The 13,445-nt window shown below is 41.2% G+C and overlaps 1 pseudogene; it reads right to left on the minus strand.

Moving 5' to 3' along the window:
- Positions 1-7,242: 7,242 nt before the first annotated feature.
- Positions 7,243-10,690, minus strand: LOC133749389 (large ribosomal subunit protein eL34-like; annotated as a pseudogene).
- Between the last annotated feature and the right edge of the window lie 2,755 nt (positions 10,691-13,445).

Raw genomic sequence — 13,445 nt, forward strand, 5'->3', positions numbered from 1 at the left:
TCACTTCAATCTCCTCCCTCTCTTCTTTGAGTGCTCCACTTTCAGATTATGAAACCAGGAAAAGGACCCTTATCAACATTATTTATCCACAAACTCATATATATAAAGACATGTAACAGATTATTGCTGTGCCTACATAACAAAAATTAGCTAGCTAATTTAATAGTCATAAGTGGGGCCAACACTGTGGCATAGTGGCTAAAGCCGCCATCTGCAGTCCTAGCAACCCATATGGGCACCAGTTCGAGTCCCAGCTGCCCCACTTCTGAGTCAGCTCTCTGCTAGGGCCTGGGAAAGCAGAAGATGGCCCATGTCCTTGGGCCCCTACAGCTGCGTTGGAGACCAAGAGGAAATTCCTGGCTCCTGGCTTTGGATTGGTGCAGCTCTGGCCTTTGTGGCCATCTGGGGAGTGAATCAGTGGATGGAAGACAACTCTCTCTCTCTCTTTTTCTCTCTCTCTCTCTGCCTCTCTGTAACTCTGCCTTTCAAATAAATAAATAAATCTTAAAAACAAAAAAATACGGCGCCGCGGCTCACTAGGCTAATCCTCCGCCTTGCGGCGCCGGCACACCGGGTTCTAGTCCCGGTCGGAGCACTGATCCTGTCCCGGTTGCCCCTCTTCCAGGCCAGCTCTCTGCTGTGGCCAGGGAGTGCAGTGGAGGATGGCCCAAGTGCTTGGGCCCTGCACCCCATGGGAGACCAGGAGAAGCACCTGGCTCCTGCCATTGGATCAGCGCGGTGCGCCAGCCGCAGCGCGCCTACCGCGGCGGCCATTGGAGGGTGAACCAATGGCAAAGGAAGACCTTTCTCTCTGTCTCTCTCTCTCACTGTCCACTCTGCCTGTCAAAAATAAAATAAAAAATAATAATAATGTGAGCAGCCAAGACAGATATTGTGAGAAGCAAACAAAAACCAACCAACACCAATTCCACCCAGAGTAAATGAGCAAACTCCATTTTGTAAGCTACTGTTTTTTTTCCCCCTCATTAAACAGGGAATTGGTAAATGCTGACTCTCTGCTTTCCTTGACTTACAATGATTTATCTGGACAGATCTGTGGCGAAGCAGTCGATACACCTTTTGAGACCCCTGCATCACACATTAGAGTGCCAGGGTCTGACTCTTGGCTCTGCTTTTGATTCTAGCTTTCTGCTATTGCACACCTTGGGAGGGAGTACATGATGACTCAAGCACTTGGGTTCCTGCCACCCAAGAGATCCAGGTAGGGTTCCAGGTTCCTGGCTTCTGCTTGGCCCAGCTCCCACTACTGCTGGAATTTGGGGGATAAAACAGTGAATGAGAAATCTTTGTGTCTCTTTCCTTTTTGCCAGCTTTCAAATACAATAAATACATAAATAAAAATATTAAAAGAGAAAATGGTCACTATTTAAAAAATGATTTATAATTTGGTTCTAAAATAAAATTGTTGTTTTTCCATTAGCTTTTTTTTTTTTTTTTTTTTTTTTTTGACAGATAGAGTTAGGCAGTGAGAGAGAGAGATAGAGAGAAAGGTCTTCCTTCCATTGGTTCACCCCCCAAATGGCCACTACAGCCAGAGCTATGCCGATCCGAAGCCAGGAGCCAGGTGCTGCTTCCTGGTCTCCCATGCGGGTGCAGGCGCCAAGCACTTGAGCCATCCCCCACTGCCTTCCCGGGCCACAGCAGAGAGCTGCACTGGAAGAGGGACAACCAGGACTAGAACCTGGCGCCCATATGGAATGCCAGCGCCTCAGGCAGAGGATTAACCTAGTGAGCCACGGTGCTGGCCCCTTTCCATTAGCTTTTTTAATGAACTTTTCTTCCTTTGTCCCTCTTTTAAACAAATAAATGCAATTTAGACATCACTTGATTCAGTTTCCAAAGAAACTTCTTATACATCTCATGTAGCAAATAAACTTGCTAGCAAGGTAGCAAGGGTTGTTTCCAGAAGGATGTCAGCCTGAAGATGTTTCTTATTCGAGCTACACAAATATAATAAAATAGAGCCTTAGAGACGAAAAGTGGCAGCATAGTCATGGTTCTAAAAGGCAGCCAGGGACTCAAACTGTAATTGCTTTTTAAAAATAGTATAGCAGCTTTGATTATAGTTTAGCTCCACAGCACGTAAGCGTGGTATGAACAGGAAATGGGAGTACATCTTCGGAGCCTGATAAGATTCTCTAATTGAAGACATATGCTCTGTTTCTTAGTTGCCAAGCTAAACCTAGCCAGAAAAATGAAAAGTATATATGGGTATATTTAACCTAAAGATCAAACTTGGAAGATGTTTTGAACTGCTTTTGAATTAAGTGATGACACTGAGAAACGTATGGTATAGTTTCAGTCATGGAAAAATACCTTTATTTGAAAAGCAAAGATGTGAAGTAACCTCCAGTGGAAAATTCATCAGGTTAACAATGCATCACAAGCCTGGGTTATCTTAGGGCAGACTCAGAAGGGCAGAGCTGATCTTTAGAGAAATCACTGCTAATCAAGGGGACATTCCTTACAAAAGAATCCCCATTGTCTAGAAAAGGCCAAAATTGAAGTCACTAAGGATTGATGTTTTAAGGACATTCGATAGGGACTGGCATTGTGGCACAGCAGTCTAGGCTGCCGCTTATGACAGCAGCATCCTGTATGGGAAATCTGGTTCCAGTCACAGCTGCTTGGCTTGCATTCTAGCTCCCTGCAAATGTGCATAGGAAGGCAGCAGAAGATTGTCAAGTACTTAGGTCCTTGCCACCTATATGGGAGACCAGGATGGAGTTCCTGGCTCCTTATTTTGGCCCAAACCAACCCTGGCTGTTGCAGCCATTTGAGGAGTGAACCAGTAAATGGAAGATCTCTGTCTCTGTCTGCCTAACTTTCAAATACATTTAATTTTTTTTTTTAATTTTAAAAGATAACAACAGATGAAGAGAAAAGAAGAAATTTGGTATGTATTTTGTGAGTGCAGCTGATGGGACTTATTGATGGATTTGATAGAGATGAGGGGTTGGTGAGAGAAGCTAAACAATCAAGGATGAATCCTAACTTTGACCTTGAACAAACTTTAAGGAAAGTCAATTGTACTATGATTATATAAAAATGTTACTATTAGGAGAAGCTAGGTGAAGGGTACACAGAAACTCTGTGGTGTGGTTGGCATTGTGGCACAGCAGGTTAAGCTGCTACCTGTGATGCCAGCACCCTATATGGGTGACAGTTTGAGTCCTGGCTGCTCTGCTACCAATCCAGCTCCCTACAAATGCTTCTGGGAAGGCAGCAGAAGATGGCTCAAGTACTTGTGCACCTGCCATCCACATGGGAGACCCAGGATCCTGGCTCCTGTCTGACCCAGCCCTGACTATCACAGCCATTTGGGGACTGAACCAGTGAATGGAAGAATTTTTTTTTTCTCTCTCTCTCTCTCTAGGTCTCTCCCCCATCTCTCTGTAACTCTGCCTTTCAAATAAATAAAATAAATATTTTTCTAAAAAAAAAAGAAAAAGAAGTCTGTTGTATTTTGTAACTTTTCCATACATTTAAAATTATTTCTAAATAAAAAGTTAAGTAAACCCTGACCCTGCATTGTTTAAACAATTGTTTAGGGACTGATATTGTGGTGCAGCAGGTTAAGTGACTGCTTGCAACACTACTATCCTTTACTGGAATAATGATTTGAGTCCTGGATACTCTACTTCTGATTCAACTTCCTGCTAATACACCTGGAAAGGCAGTAGAGGATGTGTCTGCCACCCGTGTGGGAGACTAGCCCAGACCTGGCTTTTGCAGCCGTTTGGGGGAATGAACCAGTGAATGGAAGATCTCTCTCTCTCTGCCTTTCAAATAAATAAATAAACAATCGTTCAAACAATCAATTCCAACATTTTCCCACACTCAACCATTTGACTATCGATTTCAGGAATTTTGACAATCTGCATACTACTACTAATCATACCAACAACAATGAACACTTACTGAATTCTCAGACTATTTCACAGGGAAGGAAAATGAGGTATAAAGAAGTAAGCAACTTATTCAAGGTCATACAGCTAATAGGTGGTAGAACCAGGATTCAACCTCAGGCGACTTGATGCAGAGTGCATCTTAGTTTCTCCTCTATACTGTCCACCAGTGGTACCCAATGCTGCTACCATCTGTATTACTATTTACTTACTGGTTTCCTTAAAATTGAAGTCATTTTTAAACTTAAAAGATAATAATTAAGTCAAATAATAAGCTATGTTATAAGATCCTCAGGACAGCTATTTTTGTTTTATCTAGCAACACATCACACATTCATTGAAGAGTGCTTGGCACACAGAAGTTATTCAATAAGCATTTGTTGAATAAATAAATGAATAAAAAACCTGGCACCATAAGTATAAATGGAAAACCAGCACCATTTGCCAGAAATAGAAAATGATCTAAGTAAACACAATGAAAATAACATATTGTTATTAAATATCATTGTTCCCTGAAGGCTCTGAACCTGAGGTAAGTATCTCTATATTTTAAAAGTAATGCAAGTGTTAGAAGATATTAAAAAAAAAAAAAAGGATTTGTGTTCCAAAAAATCTCCTTGATCTAATAAGGAGGATTCTAAGAAAACAATTTTCCAAAAAATCAATTGTTCTTGAAGTTGAATCAGTTTTGTCACCTAAAATCATCACAGAAATGACCAAGGTAAGGTCCCATTGTTTGGAAAGGATGGTCTCGCTAAAAAGAAACTAGTTGGGGGACTGGTGCTATGGAGTAGCAGGTTAAGCTGCCATCTGCAGCACCAGCATCCCATATGGGCACTCATTGGAGTCCTGGCTGCTCCACTTCCCATTCAGCTCCCTGCTAATGCACCTGAGAAAGCAGCAGAAGATGGCCCACGTGCTCGGGACCCTGCACCCACGCTGTTGTGGCCATTTGGGGAGTGAACCAGTGGATGGAAGATCTTTCTTTCTCTCTCTCTCTCTCTCTCTCTCTCTCTCCCTCTCTCTCTCTCTCGACCAGTTGAGGCAGGGCTCATGTAGGATTAGACAGCCTAAACTCTCTCAATCTTCTTACCTCTTCCTTAAATATCATCTTGTCTAAAACCTTTTACTTACTCTTAATGCATTTCTCCAGTCTGACCACCAACCCCTATAGAACTGTTTTTCATCTGTATAACATTTCTTTGTGCATTTCTCTTTAATAGCGCTTAAAAAATAATTTGTAATTATTTTTCTCCAAGTCTATGTCCTTCACTTAAGTTATAATTATAAAAGACCTCAGGGAGTATGCCATAGCTTGTTCGTTTGCTCAAAGTTCATCTGACAGAATGAGAGGCCCATAATAAACTATTGGATTATGAAATCAATAAAATTAGGAGAAAAGAAAGAACAATGAAATTTTCTTCCATCTTTGAAGCCATGATTTTGTCATTGCCTGTATTTGAAAGCTTGCTCCTGAACGCATTCAAAAGATTCTCCCAAATATACATGACAGTTGTCTGTCTAAGAAGATGAAAAAGTAGAAAGAGATTCTTTCCTTCAAATATTTCAGAAATAACTTGCTTCTTAGGGCAATCATGATACTTCACTTTCCCATTGGTAGATCGAATGCTACACCTCAGATGAGCCCTTCCATTGAACACATGACTGAGCTGATAAAGTACAGCAAGTGCTGAGGTCACTTTTCTACACTTGGCGAATGGTGATCTTGGCTCTCTGTAGAAGGGACAATGGAACCATACAGCTCCTAGCTGATAGTGAGTAAGGAACCTATAGGATGGCAAAGAGGCCACATTCTTACCAGATGCCAGAGAAATAAAATTCTTCAGATATCTCTTGAGATGGCCAATTGCAGTTTCCTAGGAGGGTATAATGGTGCTCTATGGTGTTTGAGAACAGGATTCAGTATGTGAGCACATGTCCTAACATGGCGGCACAGGGCAAGCATCCCTGGAATAGTGACCTGAAATGTTTTCCTACTTACGGAATTGTTAGACACAAGTCAATAGCTTTCATATACAAGAACAAGCGATTAGACTATGTAATGGAAGAAAACTACCTGTTAATAATAAGCAATAACAAATACAGAATACTTCATTACATTTCTAGTAAGAGAAAGGTTTTTAAAACCACACAAATACTAATTTTTCTCTATCACAAGGCAAAAGTCCAAGTTTTAAAATGCATTCCATTGATAAAGTTGTCAAGAAACAAGCATTCTCATATGTGCAGTATAAACTGTCACAATTGTTATGGAAGGCAATTTGCCAACAGTCTCAAAAACATAACTGCATTTACACTTTAACTTGCCAATGTCACTTTTGGAAATTTATTCATCAATATTTGCAACAAATAAAATAACCATTCCTTTCTACATTATAATAGCAAATTATTGGGCAAAAAAATATCTAGCAATCAAATGCTCTTTTTGGTAAAAAATACATTTGTATAAAATAAATCATATAAAGCTCCATTGAATGATATTTTCTAAAATGATAAGTTCTCGCCGGCGCCGTGGCTCAACAGGCTAATCCTCCGCCTTGCGGCGCCGGCACACCGGGTTCTAGTCCCGGTCGGGGCACCGATCCTGTCCCGGTTGCCCCTCTTCCAGGCCAGCTCTCTGCTGTGGCCAGGGAGTGCAGTGGAGGATGGCCCAAGTCCTTGGGCCCTGCACCCCATGGGAGACCAGGAGAAGCACCTGGCTCCTGCCATCGGATCGGCGCGGTGCGCCGGCCGCAGCGCGCTACCGCGGCGGCCATTAGAGGGTGAACCAACGGCAAAGGAAGACCTTTCTCTCTGTCTCTCTCTCTCTCTCTCACTGTCCACTCTGCCTGTCAAAAATAAAAAAAAAAAAAATTAAAAAATAAAAAATAAAAAAAAAAAATAAAATGATAAGTTCTCCTGTAAATGTCAACATCAACAAAAATAAGGGAAATGAGGGGTAGTTGCTGTGGCACAGCAAGTTAAACTGTTGCTTGGGATGCTGACATCCCATATTGAGTGCCTGGTTTGAATCCTGGCTGCTCTGCTTTAGATCCACCTTCCTTCTAGTGTGTATCCAGCAGAGTGGATGATAGTCCAAGTAGTTAGGTTCCTGCCACCCACATGGAAGACCCAGATGAAATTCCTGGCTTCAGGCTCTGGCCTGGCCTAGCCCTGGCTATTGCAAGTATTTGGGGGAGTGAATGAGTAGATGGAAGCTCTCTTTCTCTCTGTGTGTGTGACTCTCCTCTCTCTGTCATTCTGGCTTTCAAATGCATATATTTGTTTTTTAATTACTACAAAGTTTCACGTTTTATTTAGCTTTCTGACTCTGTGCTTGTGCCTTCAACACTTTTACAACAATCTGCTGCTCCTTGATAAGGAAAGCATGTTTAATCCTGTCACAGGCACACTTAGCACACATGGAACCACTATAGGCCCTGCTGACATGCTTTTTCGTTTTAGACAATCTCATGAGAACGTTAGTCTCACAGCACCAACACCATGAAGTCTGCCTGGGCACATGCCACATGCAGATTTTGGTGCCTTCCCAACCTTCTTGTATAAAGGTAAACAATTCTGTTACCAGGAGTTCAGGACAGTCTGATTTTGTTAGAAGTTGAATCGTAGGAGAGCCTACAGAGTTAGGTCAAATGCTGGACTATTGTGAACACCTCTAAACACTGTCCTGGAAGAGGAAGAAGAAAGCCAAATGCATACATCTTTAAAAAACAAACATGGGAGTCTATAGGAGCCTAAAGAGATATGATGACTAATTGTAATGTGATATTCTGGAACAGGAAAAGGTAAAACTGAAGATATTTGAATAAAGTACAAAAGATCTTCAAAAAGTTATTGGAAAATGAGTTACTGTGAAAAAAATTGTGTATAGATTTCAAACTATTTCTGCACCAAAAATAAACTTACCCTTTAATTCCATTTTCTATAAATGTTTGAAGTACTCTTATATAGGCTTTAGATAATAATAATGCATTAATATGGGTTCAATAATTATGAGAACTATACCAAATTAAAATAGATGTTAGTGGGGAAATTGGGTGCCAGGTATATAGTTATCATCTTTACTATCTGCCCAACTATTTTGCAAATAAGAGACAGTTCTTAAAGAATGAAGGTTTTTAATAAAAAGAAATGAATATAGGCTAACTCTATAATGGAATAATTCTATGTAATGCTAAAGAAAGAATAAAGACTATCTCTGAACTACTAAGGTAAAAACTCCAATGCTGTTAAGTAAGAAAAACAAACAAACAAACAAACAAAAAAAACGGTTGCTCCTCTTCCAGTCCAGCTTTCTGCTGTGGCCTGGGAGTGCAGTGGAGGATGGCCCAAGTGCTTGGGCCTTGCACCCGCATGGGAGACCAGGAGGAAGCACCTGGCTCCTGGCTTCGGATCGGTGCAGCGTGCCGACCGTAGCAGCCATTTGGAGGGTGAACCAACGGAAAAGGAAGACCTTTCTCTCTCTCTCTCTCTCTCTCACTGTTGAACTCTGCCTGTCAAAAAAAAAAGAAAAAGAAAAAAAAGCAGTTGTGTAAGAACTGGTATTCACCTAAAGAAATGTTGCATGCTTGGGGGCTGGCATTGTAGTATAGCAGGTAAAGCCACTGTATGCAATGCCAGCCTCCCATGTAGGTGTCAGCTCAAGTTCTGGATGCTCTACTTCTGATCTAGTTTCCTGCTATTGGCCTGGGAAAAGCAGCAGAAGATGGCTCAAGTGCTTGGGCCCTGTCACCCACGTGGAAGACTCAGAAGAAGCTCCTGGCTCCTAGCTTTGGCCTGGCCCAGCCCTGGCCTTTGCAGCCATATGGGGGAATGAACCAGCAGATGGAAGATCTCTCTCTCCCTCTGTAACTGATTCTCAAAAAATTAAACAAATCTTTGAAAAAAAAGTTGCATGCTTATGAAAATTCCTAACAATAGTGGTCATCTGGGGTGAAGTGGAGTAAACAGAATGGATGGAAAAGAGGGGGAAGAAAACAATGCACATGCATAGTATCCAAGTGAACAGAACAACTACTGAACTGACTTTGTTGATTTCCATCCATAGGACTCAATAATAAGCAGTAAGATAGGTCTCTGAGTAGAATGAGATTGTAGCTGAGAAGCAACATCTTTCCTCAAATGATGACTCGTTTACTCCTTTATCTCTATAGATTCATTTAAAAAATAAACACAAAATGAGGCGTGGAGCTTACTCTAGTGGTTAAGATGCCCATGTCCCACAACAGAGTACCTGGGCTTGATATCCAGCTCTGATTCCTGACTCCAGTTTCCTGCTATGAAGATGCTCACAGGCAACACTGATGATTCATGTAATTGGGCCCTTCCCACCCATGTGGGAGACCTGGATTGAGTTCTGGGCACCTGGCTTTGGCCTGACCCAGGCCTAGCTGTTGCAGACATTTGAGAAATGAACCAGTGAATGGAAGCTCTATCTCTTTTTCTAAAATAAATAAATTAAAAAAATTTTTAAATTCAAAATTGAAGTCCAAGTGATTTTAGCTGGACAAACCTGATGAATTAGCCTCCTACAAGTGACTTTGCCTAAAAGATCATGTGACCTTCCATGTATCTTCTGTTTCATTTTCTGTAAAGTGAGAGTAGGCCTAAATGAAATTTTATGTTCTGAAAAACATATTATCAATTGAAAAAGATAATCTATGTATAGAAAAAAGAAGTGAGAACAAAATGAGCAAATCATAAATAGTGTTTGAAATGAAGAGCAAGCTATCAAAATTTATTTTCAAAGATGATAAACAAAGCTCTATTCTATGATATTCTTTCACTGAATATTTTAACAATAGATATATGTGAGAGAAAAATTTGAAATCAGAACTATTCATTCAACAACAAAACTGTATAGAGTTTTTTGGCCTTTTTTTTTTTTTTTTTTAATTTGAGAGGAAGAGAGACAGAGACAGAGAGAGTCAGACAGCAAGTTCCCAAATGCCTGCAAAAGCTGGGGCTGGGCCAGGCTAAAGCCAGCAGCCAGGAAGTCAATCAAGAACTCACACATAGGTAGCAGAAACCCAATAACCTGAGCCATTACTGCTGCTTCCTGAGGTCTGCATTAGTTGGATGGTGACGTCAGAAACTAGAGCTGGGTATTGAACTCGGTACTCCAGTGTGGGACAAGGATACCTTAACTGCTTGTTTAAATACCTGCTCCTATATAGTGATTTAAAGAGTAAGACTCAGGGGCTGGTGCAGGGTGGCATAGCGGGTAAAGCCACTGCCTGCAGTGCCAGCATCCTGTATGGGCCCTGTTCGAGTCTCAGCTGCTCCACTTCTGATCCAGCACTCTGCTATGGCCTGGGAAAGCAGTACAAGATGGCCCAAGTCCTTGGGCCCCTTCACCTGTGAGGGAGACCTGGAAGAAGCTCCTGGCTCCTGGCTTCGGATCAGCTCAGCTCCAGCCATTGCAACCAACTGGGGATTGAACCAGTGGATGGAAGACCTCTTTCTCTCTCTGCCTCTCCTTCTCGCTCTGTGTAACTCTGACTTTCAAATAAATAAATAAATAAATATTTTTTTAAAAAGTGCATGTTTCTAAATATTTTAGTTATAAATCAAGCAAAATAAACCATTAAATAATCATGTAAATCTCCCTACTTTGATACCTTCCTAACATTCTGAAGGTTGTATTTGAATTTAGATTTCTCTGACTCTTCAAAGTTCTAGACCAAAGCATCAGGGACAAGGGAGAGCAGCCCATAGTCCCCAGCCCAGGGCCTACCCATCCTTGGGAGAATGGGATGGGGAAGAAGCTATGGAAGTTGCTTGGGTCATGTGAGCTAGGAATTCCTTTGTCTTGGTTACTGAGAAGGTAGTCTGGTGAGGGCACACAGACTCCAAGTATGCATATCCCCATAGCAACACAGACTCCTCATCACATGGCAAGGGGCAGGGCCCAACAAGGACCACAGTGAGGGTCTCAAAAGTTCAATGCTCAGGGTCAGGGCTCATTCTTACTCCGACCCAAAGGTGAGACTGCTATAGACACTTCTTGGTGATCAATCATCAGGTGGGAAAGAGAGGGGAAAGCTTTCACTCTTCTAGGTCCTTTAGATTATCTCTTTGAAAGAGAGATCTTTATTGTGATATTAATTGACAAACAGAGACATATCAAAAGATGCCATGGTTTGTCTTTCTTATCATGCAACACTAAAATTTAAGGTTATATAAAAACAATGTGGAGTTGGTTGATTCTTTATTGTATGCAGTTTTTTCATAGTGTGTACTTCGAAAGATAATCTCTGGAGAAGAAATAGGCATAGGGAAATGGAAAAGGAGGCTTTTTACTCTTCAGTTCGCACCATTCTAAACCGTGGGATCCTTTTAAATATAATGTAGATATATTGCATTTGCCTCAATGTAACAAAAAAATCAAAGATCCTTTAAGTATATATTATTAGGCATAATTTTTTGCTCTACATAAAACACTGCCAACACAACATTTTAGGTAATGTGATAAATACAGAAACTGTTTTTTCTTAATAGCAACATTCACATTTGAAGCAAGCTGTCAGTAGCAAACAGCTTTGGTTGAGTTGCCTGGTTTAGCAGATGTCTTTGTTAGGAATGTGACAATTATCGCCATTATTTATTTCACTGAATATCAAGTGGAACAGAGGGAAGCCAAGTCTTCATCAATAGTGCACATGGTCAATTACATCATGCTAGCCCATCACATGCCTTACTCTTTGTTACTTGCTCCTGACATTATCATAAAAAGCTGTATCTGACTCTGTCTCAAAAAGTGAATGCAGTTTAAAGTTATTATCAGCAGCCATACAAAACTATGCAGACCATATGCAAATAAGGAAATTATTCTTTCCAGCTACCTTACTTGTTGTATAATTTTAGGTGGCATTCACCAAATGCTTTCTCTGTAACAGATAATGAGTAAGCAGTTTGCATACATTATCTCTTCCAGTTACAGTCAGAAGCTTCCCTGATATTTGCATATATTTTTCCACCTATACTGTGTTTTCCTTATAACATGTTGTTATTTGTTACATTAGTCAATGATTTATTTTGATTTGATGAACATTGTGAATTTTTGTCCACTGAATAATTTCTATTATAGAATTTCTATTACAAGTGGAAAATTTTATTACAATAAAGACCAAATTATTGAAGAACATTAGATAAAAATTTTGCTGCCCAAAATTAAGTTAAATTTGATCTTTAAGTCGATAGATTAAATCAAGGCAAACTTTGATAGATAATTCAACAATAATAAAAAAAATCTATTATACCAGTGCTTCACGTTCATTGGAATGAATTAAAAAAATAAATAAGGTACTATATCTCTTTTCCAAGAGTATTTGCTCTAGGGCCAGTGCTGTGGCATAGCGAGTAAAGCCACTGCCTGCAGTGCTGGCATCCCATATGGGTACCGGTTGGAGTCCCAGCTGCTCCACATCAATCCAGCTCTCTGCTATGGCCTAGGAAAGCAGAAGATGGCCCAAGTGTATGGTTCCTGTTCCTGTACCCATGTGGGTGACCTGGAAGAAGCTCCTGGCTCCTGGCTTTGGCTCTGGCCATTGCAGTCATTTGGGGAGTAAACCATCAGATGGAAGACCTCTCTCTCTCTCTCTCTCTGCCTCTGCCTTTCAGATAAATAAATAAATAAATAAATAAATCTTTTTAAAAGGATTTTATTTGTTTATTTGAGAGGTAGAATTACAGAGAGAAAGGTGAGAGGGAAACACAGAGAGAAAGGTCTTCCTTCCATTGGTTCACTCCCCAGATGGCCGCAACAGCTGGAGCTGCGCTGATCTGAAGCCAGGAGCCAGGTGCTTCTTCCCGGTCTCCCATGAGGGTGCAGGGGCTCAAGCACTTGGGCCATCTTCTACTGCTTTCCCAGGCCATAGCAGAGAGCTGGAATTAGAACCGGTGCCCATATGGGATGCCAGCACCACAGGCGGAGGATTAACCTATTGCACCATGGAGCTGGCCCCTAAATAAATCTTAAAAAAAAAAAAGAGTATGTGCTCTAATGGAGAAGACAAACATTTTGATGCCAAGATAGGTTGTGGCAAATTCTGTGTGCCAGAAATCAACCAAGTGTTTGGTAATGTAGGAAGGTTCTTGTTCTAACTTTGGTGATGCAGAAAGAACATTTTGGAGGGAAATGATTTGAATTCAGTTTTAGAAGTCCCTTCACCATGGGTTGGCACTACCGTATAGTGAGTAAAGCCACTGCCTGCAGTTCTGGCATCCCATACAGGCACGGTTCAAGTCCGGCTGCTCCACTTCTGATCCAGCTCTTTGCTATGGCCTGGGAAGGCAGTAGAAGATGGCCCAAGTGCTTGGGCAACCCAGAAGAAGCTCCTGGCTCCTGGCTTTGGAATGGCCCAGCTCCAGCAGTTGCGGCCATTTGGGGAGTTGGAAGATCTTTCTGTCTCTGCCTCTTTGTTCTTCTGCCTTTCAATTAAGTAAGTCTTTTAAAAAACAAATGAAGGACATACTCTGGCCTTCATTGTACCC

The sequence above is a fragment of the Lepus europaeus genome, chromosome 20 (genome assembly GCF_033115175.1).
Source record: "Lepus europaeus isolate LE1 chromosome 20, mLepTim1.pri, whole genome shotgun sequence".
NCBI classification, from domain to species: domain Eukaryota; kingdom Metazoa; phylum Chordata; class Mammalia; order Lagomorpha; family Leporidae; genus Lepus; species Lepus europaeus.